We start from the raw sequence: 15,082 nt of genomic DNA on the forward strand, positions 1-15,082 counted from the left end.
CGGGTATGAATTCCTAGAAAATGGCCCTCGTGCTCATCAGCCCCAGGACTACTGTTAGCTGATGAGGCACCAACTTGATATAGAAATTCCAAGCAAAATATAACATAGGTAGTACAAGACCATTCTGGTCTGTCAGTACAACAATTGGTATCTAGCTGTTGATGGCGGAAGCGGGTTGTGAATCATCAGCGTCTATGGGACTCCATTTCCCACGGGAACAGCTGACCAGGTTAACTCCTATCTTCGCGAGGCTGCTATCACCGTTGCTTAGGTTCCGGGGCAGTCATCACGTCGCTCCTCTCCGTGCAAGAAATCTGGCCAAGACAATAGCCAGGGTCAAGCCAGTGAGTACTTGGAGTGTACTCGCAAACATTATGAACACAGGTATAATATGACAATGATGTGCTGAAAATATTTTATGCTCATGACGTCAGTCACAAAAGATAAATAAAACTCTGATGCATACAAGCATGTTAATTGTGAATATGCAATTACTTAGCAATATTAATTATGAAATAAATAACAAACATGCCATAGTTGGGCGTCTGAGTGACACCACATAAAGGGCTTTAAAAGAAATGCAACAGTCGGGCGTCTGAGCGACACCACATAAAGGGCTTTCAAAGAAATGCCACAGTCGGGCGTTTGAGCGACACCACATAAAGGGCTTTAAAAGAAATGCCACAGTCGGGCGTTTGAGCAACACCACATAAAGGGCTTTAAAAGAAATGCCACAGTCGGGCGTCTGAGCGACACCACATAAAGGGCTTTAAAAGAAATGCCACAGTCGGGCATCTGAGCGACACCATATAAAGGGCTTTAAAAGAAATGCCACAGTCGGGCGTCTGAGCGACGCCACATAAAGGGCTTTAAAAGAAATGCCACAGTCGGGCGTCTGAGCGACGCCACATACAAGGCTTTAAAAGAAACAGTCATAGTGAATATCTCGGAGGTAGAACCATCCCAGAGATACTCGATAACAACAATAATAACACGGGTTAGTCATCAATAATAATAATCATAATTATCACAAGTCACAGGTAGTAATTCCAGTTCTGGTTTAACAGTTTCACCTCCGAAGACCGACACTAAGACCGACACTTGACCCATCCCAGACTGTAGTCCTTAACCATGGACACGGCTATTCGAATAGGTTTAATCTCTGCAGAGGGTGTACTCTTTACCCACGAGTAACAGATTTCTTTAGTCCATCGAGACTAATTCCGTCTATGGTCTTTTTGTTGAAAACACACCTAACTTGCACACACCAGCTCAACTCACCTGTGTCTGGAATCACCCACGACACCTGTCAAGCAAAACTCTAAGTGGGGAGGCTACAACCTCGACGTAACATGGGATCACAAAATTTATACCGCGCGCAAACTAGGGAAGCTATCCCCTTCGACTACAACCGAAACACCCATGCTCCCGGACCCGGTGGCATGACTACCGGATGCCTCCAGTATCTTCCACCACGGCCTCTCTGTACAGTGTGTGCTAGGAAAGGGGTTGACAACTTACTGAACCGTACCCTACTTATTGTAGAGACGAGTGGTAGTACGAAACAAGTATGGGGGTTACTAGCACAAGACTCGATCTACGGTCGACTCAGGAGGTTGTAATATTTCCTGCATGATTAACATAACAATGCATATATTTCAAACAACAGATAGAAACATCACGCGACATACCCCTCTTGCCATACCGGACACAACCATCTCGACGGAGGATTAGGGACAAGACCGTGTCTACCCAAGACAGAGGCCTTCCCGGCTTCCCTTCCGGCATGCAAGAAAGACGTATGACGCTGATTTCCATCACAAATCATGCCAACTTCATGAGCATAAACTCATTAATATGCACCCATGAATATGATCACATCCTCACATAAAATGACGCATGCACGCGTCGAGGTGGTGTTATCACCGAGTCAACAACACACACAAAAGTATTACACCAGGGTTCAGAATGCTTGCCTTCAGGTCATGGGAAAGAAGGGTGCATCCAAAACAATCTTGAAATCTTCAAAAATCCTATTTAAAGAATATATATAAATTAACACACAAAAACAAAACAGCACTAAAAGTTGTTTCAAAAAATTTCAAATAAATCTTAAAATAAATTAGACAATAATTGAGAGAGATAGGAAAAAGAATTAATTTATTTGGAGTTGTATTTAAAAAGATACAGCCGGTCAAAGTCTGGTCAAAAATCTGTTATTTAAAACAAAACAGAAAAGAAAAACGTTTCGAAATACGTACATGTCGAAGGCGCATTTTTGAAATGCGCTTCCACTTATCCAGCGTGGACTGCGCCTGAGTCACTGATAGTGGGCCCGCTTGGCCCACCAGTCAGGTTTGACTAGTCCACTTCCCTCCTCTTCCTCCGCCCGAGAGAGGGGGCGGGACTCCGGCGACGCTCGCCGGTGAACGGCGGCACCGCTCGACAAACGGAGGTCACCCGCGGGCTCAGGGGGTCGAGGCGGTCACTCCGATGGTGGTTTCGTCCTCTGGGGTGGACGGAGCTGCCGGCGGCGAGCTCCGCGGTGGAGGGAGGTCGTCGGAAAAAGTGTGATTTCGCCCGCGGTGAGTCCCGATCAAGACTGAGTAGGGGGACGGACTCACGAGAGGGTGAGGGGGTTCCTGGTGGAGAGACTGGAGAGGGGGAGGTCCTGGTGGCGCCGGAATGGCCTGGTTAGTGACGGCGGCTGGAGTTGCCGGAGAGGAAGGAGACAACCCTCTCCCATCGATTGACGGCTAAGGGGGCACGAGTGGGACGGTGTGAGGCTGCCTTTGTGCGGGTTTGAGCTTGGGGTCTCCTTATATAGGCGATGGAGGTCGGTTTGCGGCGGCCGTGGATAAGCTTGCCGGCGACCGCCGTTCTGTAGCTAGGGCGACATGGCGGCGACGCGCGCCAGAGGACGGAGCTGTGGATGAGCATGCACTGCTCCAGGAGGCAGGTGGCAAGCGCTGGTGGCTTGGGCGGCGCCGACACGGCCGGGGCTGCAAGTGTCCGCCAGCTAGCCACCACGGCCGTCCTGACGGTGGCGCTGTGGTGTGCCAGGTTGGTCGGGGTGGTGTGGCGGTGCAGGGGAACACAGTGTGTTGGCTGGGACCGGTCACGGGCTGGATTGAGTGCGGGGCGTGACGCGGCGGCTCGGGCGCTCGTGGGTGCCAAACGCATGCTCTAGGCGCGCCCACAGCACGCCCGGGACATGCTCGACGAAATGACAGGGCAGCCTAGAGGTCGCGGTTGAAGCTGGCAAGAAACAGGACTAGTCTAAGGTTAGCAAGGTACAAAGGGACATGGTGGATTGGTCAGGGGTTCAAGTTTACTAAGTAAACTTGAAGTCATGCCAAATCTGGCTGTGCACTCAGGGTGTTTGACAAAATGCCAAAGGCACCTAGGTAGTTCTTGGAGTGGCCAAAATCTCCAGATCAGTGTCTCTATGGATGTAAGAGAGGGTGGTGAAGTTGGTTTGCAAAAAGGAGAAACTTGCTAGTCCAAGTTTTGCAAAACCACACTTCTGGACAGGGAGTAGATGGCATTATTACATGGACCAAAAATGTTCCAAAGAGTGCATGCTCCTGGACTTAGGGGTTTTGCAGGGCTGACTACAAGCATGATAAAGCACAAAGTCACTAGAGCAAGAAATAATAGGGTTGCAGTAGAAAACACAAGTCTGGTCCAGAATGGAAAGGAGGTTGGTTCACTCAATTTTTTTCAAAGAACAATACTAGGTTTTTGCATAAAGTTGGATGGCATGCTGCTACTGATATCCCATAATTTTGGTGGAGGCTCTAGGGAAATATTTAATTGGGTTGTTGTGCAAAAATGCTCACTGGACCAGAGATGGAAAACATGTGCAACACTCAAAATAAGCAATGAAATAATTTTATTATTACACAAAAGTGATCTAGCTGCATCACATGACATCTCCAAATTTTGGTTGAAATACTAGTTAAAGTTATCAACAGGTTGCAGTACAAACAGAGCTCCAAAAATTAAAACAAGCCATTTTAATGATTAAAGCTCAGGGTGAAATAATTTAATATGTAAATCTACTGATTTAGAAATTGTTTTAATGAGATGGCATAGAAGTCCAATATTTTGGAAAGCTCCACTTGGGAAAGATAAAACTCATTAACATAAAAAGAAGAGTTTTCTTTCTGAAATCCACAGAAAAGTCCAGAATGCAAAAAAAATTAAAACTCCTGGCAAAATTTTAATACCAAAAACTTGGTTAAATTTTTGGGGTGTTACAGTTTCTGATTTAGAATCATCTGGATCAGTGTCAAGGCTTGCATCGACGTAAGCATTTACGACTAGCTCTTTGTCACCTCCATAAACAAGAAACATATCCTTAGTCCTTTTCAGGTATTTCAGGATGTTCTTGACCGTTGGCCAGTGATCCACTCCTGGATTACTTTGGTACCTCCCTGCTAAACTAATAGCAAGGCACACATCAGGTCCGGTACACATCATTGCATACATGATAGAGCATATGGCTGAAGCATAGGGAACTTCTTTCATTTTCTCTCTATCTTCTGCAGTGGTCGGGCTTGAGTCTGACTCAATTTCACACCTTGTATTACAGGCAAGAACCCTTTCTTTGCTTGATCCATTTTGAACTTTTTCAAAACTTTATCAAGGTATGTACTTTGTGAAAGTCCAATTAAGCGTCTTGATCTATCTCTATAGATCTTGATGCCCAATATCTTAGCAGCTTCACCGAGGTCTTTCATTGAAAAACTTTTATTCAAGTATCCTTTTATGCTATCCAGAAATTCTATATCATTTCCAGTCAATAATATGTCGTCCACATATAATATTAGAAATGCTTACAGAGCTCCCACTCACTTTCTTATAAATACAGGCTTCTCCAAAAGTCTGTATAAAACCATATGCTTTGATCACACTATGAAAGCGTTTATTCCAACTCCGAGAGGCTTGCACCAGTCCATAAATGGATCACTGGAGCTTGCACACTTTGTTAGCATCCTTTGGATCGACAAAACCTTCTGGTTGCATCATATACAACTCTTCTTCCAGAAATCCATTCAGGAATGCAGTTTTGACATCCATTTGCCAAATTTCATAATCATAAAATGTGGCAATTGCTAACATGATTCGGACAGGCTTAAGCACCGCTACCGGTGAGAAAGTCTCATCATAGTCAACCCCTTGAACTTGTCGAAAACCTTTCACAACAAGTCGAGCTTTGTAGACAGTAACATTACCATCAGCGTCAGTCTTCTTCGTGAAGATCCATTTATTCTCGATGGCTTGCCGATCATCGGGCAAGTCAACCAAAGTCCACACTTTGCTCTCATACATGGATCCCATCTCAGATTTCATGCCCTCAAGCCATTTTGCAGAATCTAGGCTCATCATCGCTTCCTCATAGTTCGTAGGTTCTCCATGGTCAAGTAACATGACCTCCAGAATAGGACTACCATACCACTTTGGTGCGGATCTTACTCTGGTTGACCTATGAGGTTCTGTAGTAACGTGATCTGAAGTTTCATGATCAACATCATTAGCTTCCTCACTTATTGGTGTAGTCGTCATAGGAACCGGTTTCTGTGATGAACTATTTTCCAATAAAGGAGGAGGTACAGTTACCTCATCAAGTTCTACTTTCCTCCCACTCACTTATTTCGAGAGAAACTCCTTCTCTAGAAAGGATCCATTCTTGGCAACAAATGTCTTGCCTTCGGATCTGTGATAGAAGGTGTACCCAACAGTTTCCTTTGGGTATCCTATGAAGACACATTTCTCCGATTTGGGTTCGAGCTTATCAGGTTGAAGCATTTTCACATAGCATCGCAGCCCCAAACATTAAGAAACGACAACTTTGGTTTCTTGCCAAACCACAGTTCATAAGGCGTCATCTCAACGGATTTTGATGGTGCCCTATTTAACGTGAATGCGGCCGTCCCTAAAGCATAACCCCAAAAAGATAGTGGTAAATCAGTAAGAGACATCATAGATCGCACCATATCTAGTAAAGTACGATTACGACGTTCGGACACACCATTACGCTGTGGTGTTCCGGGTGGCGTGAGTTGTGAAACTATGCCGCATTGCTTCAAATATAAACCAAACTCGTAACTCAAATATTCTCCTCCACGATCAGATCGTAGAAACTTTATTTTCTAGTTACGATGATTTTCAACTTCACTCTAAAATTATTTGAACTTTTCAAATGTTTCAGACTTATGTTTCATCAAGTAGATATACCCATATCTGCACAAATCATCTGTGAAGGTGAGAAAATAACGATATCCGCCGTGAGTCTCAACATTCATTGGACCACACACATCAGTATGTATGATTTCCAACAAATCAGTTGCTCGCTCCATAGTTCCAGAGAACAACGTTTTAGTCATCTTGCCCATGAGGCATGGTTCACAAGTACCAAGTGATTCATAATCAAGTGATTCCAAAAGTCCATCAGTATGGAGTTTCTTCATGCGCTTTACACCAATATGACCTAAACGGCAGTGCCACAAATAAGTTGCACTATCATTATCAACTCTGCATCTTTTGGTTTCAACATTATGAATATGTGTATCACTACTATCGAGATTCATCAAAAATAGACCACTCTTTAAGGGTGCATGACCATAAAAGATATTACTCATATAAATAGAACAACCATTATTCTCAGATTTAAATGAATAATCGTCTCGCATCAAACAAGATCCAGATATAATGTTCATGCTCAACACGGGCACCAATAACAATTATTTAGGTCTAAAAATAATCCCAAAGGTAGATGTAGAGGTAGCGTGCCGACGGCGATCACATCGACTTTGGAACCATTTCCCACGCGCATCGTCACCTCGTCCTTAGCCAGTGTCCGCTTAATTTGTAGTCCCTGTTTCGAGTTGCAAATATTAGCAACAGAACCAGTATCAAATACCCAGGTGCTACTGCGAGCTCTAGTAAGGTACACATCAATAACATGTATATCACATATACCTTTGTTCACCTTGCCATCCTTCTTATCCGCCAAATACTTGGTGCAGTTCCGCTTCCAGTGACCAGTCTGCTTGAAGTAGAAGCACTCAGTCTCAGGCTTAGGTCCAGACTTGGGTTTCTTCTCTTGAGCAGCAACTTGTTTGCTGTTCTTCTTGAAGTTCCCCTTCTTTTTCCCTTTGCCCTTTTTCTTGAAAATGGTGGTCTAATTGACCATCAACACTTGATGCTCCTTCTTGATTTCTACCTCCGCAGCCTATAGCATTGCGAAGAGCTCAGGAATTGTCTTATCCATCCCTTGCATATTATAGTTCATCACGAAGCTCTTGTAGCTTGGTGGCAGTGATTAAAGAATTCTGTCAATGATGCTATCATCCAGAAGATTAACTCCCAGTTGAATCAAGTGAGTATTATACCCAGACATTCTGAGTATATGATCACTGAGAGAACTATTATCCTCCATCTTGCAGCTGTAGAACTTATTGGAGACTTCATATCTCTCAATCCGGGCATTTGCTTGAAATATTAACTTCAACTCCTGGAACATCTCATATGCTCCATAACATTCAAAATGTCGTTGAAGTCCCGGTTCTAAGCCGTAAAGCATGGCACACTGAACTATTGAGTAGTCATCAGCTTTGCTCTGCCAGACGTTCATAACATCTGGTGTTGCTCCTGCAGCAGGTTTGGCACCTAGCGGTGCTTTCAGGACATAATTCTTCTGTGCAGCAATGAGGATAATCCTCAAGTTATGGACCCAGTCCGCGTAATTGCTACCATCATATTTCAACTTTGCTTTCTCAAGGAACGCATTAAAATTCAACGGAACAACAACATGAGCCATCTATCTACAACAAACATAGACAAGCAAAATACTATCAGGTACTAAGTTCATGATAAATTTAAGTTCAATTAATCATATTACTAAAGAATTCCCACTTTGATACACATCCCTCTAATCATCTAAGTGATCACGTGATCCAAATCAACTAAACCATAACTGATCATCACGTGAAATGGAGTAGTTTTCAATGGTGAACATCACTATGTTGATCATATCTACTATATGATTCACGCTCGACCTTTCGGTCTCAGTGTTCCGAGGCCATATCTGCATATGCTACGCTCATCAAGTTTAACCTAAGTATTCTGCGTGTGCAAAACTGGCTTGCAGCCATTGTAGATGGACGTAGAGCTTATCACACCTGATCATCACATGGTGTCTGGGCACGACGAACTTTGGCAACGGTGCATACTCAGGGAGAACACTTTTATCTTGAAATTTAGTGAGAGATCATCTTATAATGCTACCATCAAACAAAGCAAGATAAGATGCATAAAAGATAAACATCACATGCAATCAATATAAGTGATATGATATGGCCATCATCATCTTGTGCTTGTGATCTCCATCTCCGAAGCACCGTCATGATCACCATCGTCACCGGCGCGACACCTTAATCTCTATCGTAGCATCATTGTCGTCTCGCCAACTATTGCTTCTACGACTATCGCTACCGCTTAGTGATAGAGTAAAGCAATTACAGGGCGATTGCATTGCATACAATAAAGCGACAACCATATGGCTCCTGCTAGTTGCCGATAACTCGGTTGCAAAACATGATCATCTCATACAATAAAATATAGCATCACGTCTTGACCATATCACATCACAACATGCCCTGCAAAAACAAGTTAGACGTCCTCTACTTTGTTGTTGCAAGTTTTACGTGGCTGCTACGGGCTGAGCAAGAACCGTTCTTATCTATGCATCAAAACCAGAACAATAGTTCGTCAAGTTAGTGTTGTTTTAACCTTCTCAAGGACCGGGCGTAGACACACTCGGTTCAACTAAAGTTGGAGAAACTGACACCCGCTAGCAACCTGTGTGCAAAGCACGTCGATAGAACCAGTCTCGCATAAGCGTACGCGTAATGTCGGTCCAGGCCGCTTCATCCAACAATATCGCCGAACCAAAGTATGACATGCTGGTAAGCAGTATGACTTGTATCGCCCACAACTCACTTGTGTTCTACTCGTGCATATAACATCAACGCATAAAACTTGGGCTCTGATACCACTGTTGGGGAACCTAGTAATTTAAAAAAAATCCTACGCACACACAAGATCATGGTGATGCATAGCAACGAGAGGGGAGAGTGTGTCCACGTACCCTCGTAGACCAAAAGCGGAAGCGTTAGCACAACGCGGTTGATGTAGTCGTACGTCTTCACGGCCCGACCGATCAAGCACCGAAACTACGGCACCTCTGAGTTCTTGCACACGTTCAGCTCGATGACGTCCCTCGTACTCCGATCCAGCCGAGTGTCAAGGGAGAGTTCCATCAGCATGACGGCGTGGTGACGATGATGATGTTCTACCGTCGTAGAGCTTCGCCTAAGCACCACTACGATATTATCGAGGAGGACTATGGTGGAGGGGGGCACCGCACATGGCTATGAGATCAATGATCAATTGTTGTGTCTATGGGGTGCCCTCCTCCCCCATATATAAAGGAGTGGAGGAGGGGGGCGGCCAAGGGGGGTGGCGCGCCCTAAGGGGGAGTCCAACTCCCACCGGGAGTAGGACTCCCCCCTTTCCTATTAGGAGAGGGAGAGGGAAGGAAGAGGAAGGAGGGAGGAAGGAAAGGGGGGCCGCCCCCCCTCCCAATTCGGATTGGGCTTGGGGGGTGCACCCCCTCCCTTGGTCCTTTCCCCTCCTTTCCACTAAGGCCCAATAAGGCCCATATACTTCTCGGGGGGTTCCGATAACCTCCCGGAGCTCTGGTATTGTCCCAATCTCACCCGAAACCTTTCCGGTGTCCAAATATAATCGTCCAATATATCAATCTTCATGTCTCGACCATTTCGAGACTCCTCATCATGTCCTTGATCACATCCGGGACTCCGAAAAACCTTCGGTACATCAAAACACATAAACTCATAATATAACTATCATCTTACTTTAAGCGTGCGGACCCTACGGGTTCGAGAACTATGTAGACATGACCGAGACAAGTATCCGGTCAATAATGAATAGCGGAACCTGGATGCTCACATTGGCTCCTACATATTCTACGAAGATCTTTATCGGTCAAACCGCATAACAACATACGTTGTTCCCTTTGTCATCGGTATGTTACTTGCCCGAGATTTGATTGTCGGTATCTCAATACCTAGTTCAATCTCGTTACCGGCAAGTCTCTTTACTCGTTACGTAATGCATCATCTCATAACTAACTCATTAGCTATATTGCTTGCAAGGCTTATAGTGATGTGCATTACCGAGAGGGCCCAGAGATACCTGTCCGACAATCGGAGTGACAAATCCTAATCTCGAAATACGTCAACTCAACAAGTACCTTCGGAGACACCTGTAGAGCACCTTTATAATCACCCAGTTACGTTGTGACGTTTGGTAGCACACAAAGTGTTCCTCTGGTAAGTGGGAGTTACATAATCTCATAGTCGTAGGAACATGTATAAGTCATGAAGAAAGCAATAGCAACATTCTAAACGATCAAGTGCTAAGCTAACGGAATGGGTCAAGTCAATCACATCATTCTTCTAATGATGTGATCCCGTTAATCAAATGACAACTCATGTCTATGGTTAGGAAACTTAACCATCTTTGATTCACGAGCTAGTCAAGTAGAGGCATACTAGTGACACTATGTTTGTCTATGTATTCACACATGTATTATGTTTCCGGGTAATACAATTCTAGCATGAATAATAAACATTTATCATGATATGAGGAAATAAATAATAACTTTATTATTGCCTCTAGGCCATATTTCCTTTAGTAGTACCGCTCCCCTGAGCGGTAGTACCGCTCGTGTGCGGGCTGAGCACATAATGCACTACAAAAAAAGACACATCCGTGACATTTTGGGCCGAACAAATTTTTTTTGTGTCATACATATGCTTCTATGACGATAATTGTGACAAAACCCGGTATCATCATAGATGTGGTGGGCTCCTACTTCTATGACAAAAAATCATGATAGAAAATGGGCTTTTCGTCTTGGGCGGGCTGGAGACGCAGCTGCATGACATTCTTTGGGCCGTCCATGACAGAAAAAATCTTGGTAGAAGCGAGGGCGAGGAAAATTTCGGGGAGTTCCCGGTTTCGGGGAGGTCGGGGGCCGAGCGATGCGCGTTTCTCTCGTACACGTAGGCGCGCGTGTGTGAGGTGTTGGCTCTAACTGAACCCGAGCGAGGCGTTGGGCTCTAACTAAACCCGAGCGATTGCACTACAGGCTACGTGTTATTAAACCCGAGCGATCGATCGATGGCTGTTAACTGAACCCGATCGAGCGATTCCTTCGCTACTGCTGCTAACTGAAGCCAATTGATGCTGCCTCTGGGATGAACAGTGAGTGTTGCGAGGGGGGTTTGCATGAACAGTGAGCGGTGGCGTTGCCTCTGGATGAATAGGACCCCGTGGTTTGGAGGGCTGGATGAATAGTAGACGGTGGAGGGGTGCCCGTGGATGGGTGGTTGAATAGTAGCCGATGGAGTAGCGTGCGGTGGAGGCTGGATGAACAGGAGCCCGTGGAGGCTGGAGGAGCTCGACGGTAGCCCGTGGAGGCTGGAGGAGGTCGATGGTGGAGATGAACAGTATCTCATGGAGTCCCGTTTTGTGGTACACCACACCCCTCCCGATGAACAGGACCCCCGTTTCGACCGTAGCGCTCCAACACAAGTCCGTTTCGCCCGTTTTGTGGTACGCCACACCCCTCTCGATCAACAGGACCCCCGTTTCGACCGTAGGAGGTCCGTTTCTTCAGTTTTGCGGTACGCCTCACCCCACCCGATCAACAGGACCCCCGTTTCGACCATAGGAGGTCCATTTCCTTCGTTTTGCGGTATGGCAGACCCCTCCCGATGAACAGGATCCCGTTTCGATCATGGCCAGTCAAACACAAGGCCGTTTCCTCCGTTCTATGGTACGCCAGGCCTCGTTTCCATCGCCTATTCCATCCAAGCCCTCCCGATGAACACGACCATGCATTCCGTTCCGACCCAGCCGGTTGGCTCCCCATGAACACGACGATGACGCTGTTTCTCCGTTCCGACCCAGCCATGTACACGAGCCCTGGCCGTACGTATGCGCGAGTAGGCGTTCGAGACCCCGCCCGTATGTACACATACGTGGCCGTATTTTCTTTCTTGCACACTAGCCATTGTACATATGTGTACATGCTACGTGCACGCCTCTACTACGACACGTGCGCGCCTCTACATCGACCAGTATATATGTACATACACGTTCGCGGTCAGAATGGCAATGCTACGTACGCTTCGACCAGGTGGGTCCCGACTGTCAGGCACTTCGTTGCCTATGAAGATGTAGCTGGTGGGTTCCAGCAGTCAGGGGGCGAATCGTTTTTTTCGAACGCACTTCCTTGCGTGCAAAGATGTAGCTGGTGGGTCCCAGCAGTCAGGGGGAAATGTTTTTTTCGCGAAATATAGTGGCCCATCCGGTGGGTCCCAGCTGTCAGGTGGTGGAATCATTATTTTCCGCGTAATAAGGAGGCACTTCCTTGCTGCGGCCATGGACCCAGCGGTCAGCCTCTCCACATACAGTCCACGTCCGATGGAAGCCGTTCCTTGACCACGTTGACCATGCTGCGCCAAGAGCACCAGGGCGGTGGACGACGGCGAGGCCTAGGAAGGGGACGACGCGGAGCCAGGGAAGATGCGGCAGTGGATGCCCACGCGTAGAGGAGTATAAGGGTTCACTGGTTTGCTGCGGTGTGAGGCTGCCGTCGCCGTAGAATAACAGGGGGTGTGGGTGAGTAGAGGGATGGCCTAGACAGCGGTGGGAGTAGTAGGGGGCGGTGAGGTCTCCGCCGCATCGCAGCCGGCCACGGGAGGCAGGAGCATGAGGCACGACCGGTGCTGGTTTGGGAGGCTGGAGCAAGAAGATCAGAGGTTGAAGAAGCACTACGGCCGTTGGATGGACATCGTACGGTCACTAGAGCTAGAATCGTGCATATTGACTAAGTTGACAAAGCCCTCGTCCCTGTCAACTTAGTAGGCCCACAAGTCAGCCTGCCACTATACTGGGTCCCAGCTAACAGGGGGAGTATTCATTTTTTTGTGCGTAATAAGGAGGCACTTCCTTGCGTGCGAAGATATAGCTGGTGGGTCCAAGCTGTCAGCGGCGGTAACGTTTTTTTCTAGAAATACGGAGGCCCTTTCGGTGGGTCCCTGATGTCAGGTGGAGGAATCATTATTTTGCGCGTAATAAGGAGGCATTTCCTTGCGTGCGGCCGTGGACCCAGATGTCGACCTCTCCACGTACAGTCCACTTCAGATGCATGTCTGTCGTTGACCATGTTGACCAGGCCGCGCCGAGAGAACTAGGGCGGTGGACGACGGCGAGGCCTAGGAAGGGAACGACACGGAGGCAGGGAAGACTCGGCAGTTGTTTCCCACGCGGAGGGGAGTATGACTGTACGAGGGTTTACTGGTTTGTCTGCCGTCGCCGGAGAATAACAGCAGGTGTGAGTGAGTAGAGGGATGGCTAGGCCAGCGATGGGAATACGATGGGGCGGTGAGGCCTGCGCGGCAGCACATTCGGCCGCGGGGAGGAGGGAGCAGGCAGTCCCGCCGGCGCTTGCTTGAGCGGCTGCAGCAGGAAGAGCAGAGATTGAAGAAGCACGATGGCCGTTGGATGGACATCCAACAGTCACTACTTGTGCATCAACCTTTTTTTAGGAAAGTCTCAAATCTGTGGAAAACAGCATACAGCCCATCTGCCATTATTTCTAATAATTTACAGCCCATTTGCTAATTCTTAAGTTTTTTTAGGAGCCCATATTCTTTTTGTTAGCATTACAGCCCATATTGTGGCCACGGTTAAAAAATTATACGAAATTTTGCATATTTCGGTGCGGTCCGAACAGTTTTTAATCCCAGAATTTCGACTCACATTCAAACTGATTTTAAAAATAAATGTATATCAATATAAAATCCAACAAATTCTCCACGCATAAAATTAATGCAATTTAAAATCTCGAAATAAAAAAAAGATATTTGAAACTAATTGCCAGTTTGATGTGTTTTAAAAATGTACATCCCATTTCTCATTACTAATGGGCCATTTTCTCAGCCCGCCGAATGAAAGCTCTCCTCGTCTTGAAATATTTGCAGCCCAACAGGCCTGACAAAGCGACTTACTTAGCAAATCACAAAAAAACTAGGCTGTGGCCGTGGACCCAGCTGTCAGCCTCTCCATGTACAGTACTCTTCCGATGGAATGTCGTTGACCACATTGACATGCTGCACCAAGAGCACCAAGGCGGTGGACAACGGCGAGGCCAAGGAAGGGGACGACGCGGAGTCGGGGAAGATGCGGCAGTGGATGCCCACTGTAACGCCCCGGATTCGATGCGCCAGGTGTCCGCCAGTTATTCGCCGCTGTTGCAATATCATTTTCTTGCGTATTGCATTTTATCATGTCATCATGTGCATCTCATTTTGCATACGTGTTCGTCTCATGCATCCGAGCATTTTCCTCGTTGTCCGTTTTGCGATCCGGCACTCCTATGTGCTCCGGCGTCCCCCTTTTGTCTCCTGTTGTGAGCGGGTGTTAAACTTTCTCGGAATGGCCCGAGTCTTGCCAAGTGGCCTTGGTACACCACCGGTAGACCGCCTGTCAAGTTTCGTGCCATTTGGAGACCGTTTGATACTCCAACGGTTAACCGGGTAACCGTGAAGCCCCTTTTGTCTTGCAGCCCAACACCCCTCCAAAGTGGCCCAAAACCCATCCAAACCCCATCCATGCTCTCCGCCGTTTGATCACGATCGCGTGGCCGAAAACCGCTCCTCATTTGGACTCTCCTAGCTCCCAGAATCAATAAATATGCCCTCCCCGTCCAAATTCGCGGATGAATCTTCCCCTAACCCTAGCCCCGCTCCCTCTCGCCGCCGGACACATCCGGACCGGGCCGGACATGTCCGCCCGTCCCCGCGCTGCCACTCCCAGACTCTCCTAAGCCGCCACGTGGGCGCCGCCGCCTCCCGCGCCGCCGGCCCACCCGGGCCCGAGGCCGGCCCCCGCGGCTCGTCTCCCCATCGTCGCCGCC

This window comes from Triticum dicoccoides, chromosome 5B, assembly GCF_002162155.2.
Source record: "Triticum dicoccoides isolate Atlit2015 ecotype Zavitan chromosome 5B, WEW_v2.0, whole genome shotgun sequence".
Lineage (NCBI taxonomy): Eukaryota > Viridiplantae > Streptophyta > Magnoliopsida > Poales > Poaceae > Triticum > Triticum dicoccoides.